This window comes from Rhinolophus sinicus, chromosome 1, assembly GCF_057876585.1.
Source record: "Rhinolophus sinicus isolate RSI-liver-muscle chromosome 1, RSI-T2T, whole genome shotgun sequence".
Taxonomy (NCBI): domain Eukaryota; kingdom Metazoa; phylum Chordata; class Mammalia; order Chiroptera; family Rhinolophidae; genus Rhinolophus; species Rhinolophus sinicus.
Window position 1 is genome coordinate 166296346 of NC_142501.1, and position 3763 is coordinate 166300108.

Below are 3763 nucleotides of genomic sequence, written 5' to 3' on the forward strand. Positions count from 1 at the left end.
CAATTCCCATCTTCTTAGGCATCCAGTGTGCTCATGAAATCATACATTCCCCTCATAAAATTCAAGGATATGTTCAAAAAGGCATTCACATCTAGGCATAAAGGACTGATGAGGTTGCAGGTAAAAACACGTCTGGAACCATGCACTTTAACACAAGACAAAACTGACTAGAGAATCGATCTCCAGGTATGAGAATTCAAGCATCAGGGGGTTGCAGGGAGATACATACCAGGCGGGAGGGACCCTCATGAGGTTAATTTGAGGGGCTGCACCTCTCCCAGTGAGGCTGCATCTGGGCAAACATCTGGCTATACTGGAAGCTATCTGATGCAGAACATGAGAGTGACTGAGAATCATAGGAAACTGGCCCCCTGACACCTTTTCCCCACAGTTCAGGTTGCCCATCATGGTGGTATCTCCCCAGAATTCCCCAGTAATTCCTAAAGAAAGAAACAAAAATCTCTGAAAAACTTCAGTGTCAGATAAGCTCTGCAAAATCACTAATACATATATGGTTTGAGAATGCTGAACAAAGCCAGGGATTGTATTAAAATATTTTGTTGATGTACATCAATTGGAAAAATATAAAAGACCATTGATTTTGAATGATGGGAGGCTGTCAGAAGCACCTGGTTTTCCTTCTTCCTATCCATGTTCCCAGTGATCCCATCTCCCCCAACATATTCACACTGCCATCACTTTCATCCCCCCACCCTCAGCAATAAAAAACATGTGAGGTGTGGTCAAAATCTACAGTGAATGTTTAAATTTTAAAAAATGACTACAGTAAAAGACACATTGCCTTTAATACCTCTCAAAATACTCCTCCTTGCTTCAAACACACTTACCTCATCATTTCTGAAACAGTTTTGGAAGTCCTCTTTTGTGAGTGTGTTTAGCTGTGCTGTTGTGGCTGTCTCAATATCCTGAATCGATTCAAAACATTTTCCTTTCATGGTCATTTTGATTTTGGGGAAGAGCCAAAAGTCACATGGTGACAGACCCAGTGAATAAGGTGGATGAGGACACACCGTAATATTTTTACTTGACAGAAATTGCTGTATCAGAAGTGATGTGTGACACTGAGCATTGTCATGATGGAGGATGAAGTAAAGACACTCATGAAAGAAGACTTCCAGAACTGCTGCAGAAAGTGGCAAGAATGATGGGATAAGTGTGTTCAAAGTGAAGGGGAGTGTTTTGAGAGGGATTAATGGCAATGTGTCTTTTAGTGTAATAAATATTTTTTTGTGGGGGGGATTGAGGTTTTTAATATCATAAATCAGTGTCCAGCCCCGCCTCTCACTGTCAGGCCCTTTCCTGGGCCTCCTGTCTTCATATTGCCTGGAAGGCTGCCTGCAGCCAGGGCTTCCACCATCCCCTAGGAAGGATCCAGCACCAGCCTGAGAGGGGAGGCAACAGCAGCTAAGCGGGTGGGAGAGGTAAGAGACAGAAGCTTGTGGAGGCGTGTGTGTGTGTGTGTGTGTGTGTGTGTGTGTGTGTGTGTATACTTACATATGTGAACACGTGTGAAGTGTCAGGTTTACAGACCCTAGCTCAGGGACAACCTAGGACCAGAGAGGAGGTGGGGCAAGGAGAAACACATCTTTTCTCCTCGGCACCTCAGCCTCCCTTATCCCAGGGACAGACACATGGGGTAAGTAGGAAACCCATCCTTGGGTTGGAGCCCTTTTGAGTCGGGTGGAGTCATAGACCCAGTCTGTAGGGACACTGGGTCTGTCTCCTTCTGAAAGCCCTGGAAGGATGGGAGGTAAGAAGTACAGGGAGACAGATCTCTGCTAGAAGAACTTGACACCTCGGCCATCGCTGATAGGGATGATTTCCGCCTTGTGCTCCTGCTGTAGGGCTTGCAGAGCCCACAGTAGGGTCATCTCCTCCAGGCCATGGAACTCCTCATCCTCTGTGTCTTCACCATTGGTCAGTTCATACATGGTGAACACAGAGTTGTTCAGGCCACTCCTGGAAACCCACTGATAGATGAATTTCCCCCATTCTTCTGGCCTCCGCCACATGACCAGGAAGCTAGACTTGTTCTTATCCAACCACTCGAGGTTCCCTTTCATCCTCAGTTCCTCTAATACAATCTGGATTGATTCCACAGGGAGCTTCCACTGTAGCTTCACGTTGTTGAACAGCGGGCTCTCCTGAGCTTCCATCACCGTCATGCTGGGCTGTTTATGCAGGCGACAGAAGGACAGGACCAGAGAGCACCAGGCGGCCAGCTGCTTCTGCCGGGTGTCCATGTTTGGCTGTAATGTAAAGAAGGGCGGGAAGCAATACTGCCATGGCCACCCGAAACTCATCACCATCATAGTAGCCCAGGAAACCCAGAACCTCAATTTTTTTTTTTTTTAATTTAAACATTCACCATAGTTTCCTATCACACCTTGTAGTGTCCTTATACCAAATTCAAAACAAGTATATTGCTAAAAATCCTTTTGAGATTTGAAGTTAGGATGAGGCAAGTGTCAAAGACTGTGGGGCAAAAAATGAGTTAGTAATTCACAGGAGTAATTATACAAATGATTTATAAAGTAATTACTGTGCTCTCCAGTTTTTTGTTTTGTTTTGTTTTTTGACACATGAAAGCAGAATCTATTTGCTTCCAAAGAATAAGCCAGGTCTTTAAGATAAATGCTTTCTCACATATTACAAATTTTCAAAAATTAAGCCTATCCTTACAAAACTGAAAAGTTTGTCATTGTAGTTTATGTTCTCAGTAGTAGACACAACTTCATTTTTCAGAGGCAAATAGAATAATCCTTTGCATCATGATTCTTCCAAAAGAGATTTGCTCTCATGCCCTTTGACTGTACCTACAATTGACTTAATAGCATCTTGGTCAGGAAGGTTCACTCCCTTTTAAGACAAGGTGAATTTTCACAATGTAAGGAACAGTTTCCAAGGACAGGAAGTTACCAGTTTTAGAAAGGAAGAAACGTCTGAGAAAGGGTCAGTGTCAAGCCAAGGAGATTTGGGTTTTGCTGCTCATTTACATGATGTTTGTGCTGATGACCCAGAGAGTCTCCACTGTTCTACCTGTGTAAAGCAGGGCTATTTGGGATTTCCTTTTGTGATAGACTTTGCGGCTCCTACTTTCTCTGCCCACAAGTTAAATGCAGAGTGAGAGCACCGAGCCCCTCTGGTGCATATAGCAGTTTGTTTCCAGATAACACACGTTATATGAAGTTAATATGAGGCCGGCCACTCCCCTCATACAGGGTCTCCTGCACTCTGGTCTTCGTGGCCACCAGCTGCTTGCCTTCTCTTCACTCCCATGTTCCTCAGTGCTCAGATTGTTCTTACAAGGAAAACCTATACAACAAAGAGGGGAGACCCTGATACCATCATGTTTGGCACCACAACCAGCAACAACTGAGAAAACCATTTATAAAAAGGCTATTATTCTGTTTATAATCTGCTTTCATGATTGCTTTTAACTAACTCGAGGAGTAGCTGCACTAAGGTAGGAAGGTTTGTGACCCATCTGTTGAGTGTATAATTTCCTTTTCATGGGCTAGCACAGCCCAATAAAGAAAAAATATTATTAGGTGCACTAACTCAATCAGCAAACAAATGACAGGCAGATGGTCTTCAAAAACAATACTGACCATGAATGCCAGAGAGCCACAATGTGGGCCCCTGCTTTTAGGCAGCCTTTGTCTGAAAACACTCCACTGGGTTAAGTGATGCAAAATACGACAGAAAGAGAGAGAAGCTGTGTGTAAATGAGGAAGAAGTT

General features: G+C 43.9%; 1 pseudogene; it reads right to left on the bottom strand.

Annotated features, from left to right (window-relative positions):
* Positions 1 to 1262: 1262 nt before the first annotated feature.
* On the bottom strand, positions 1263 to 2348 carry LOC109447193 (vacuolar protein-sorting-associated protein 25 pseudogene; annotated as a pseudogene).
* Between the last annotated feature and the right edge of the window lie 1415 nt (positions 2349 to 3763).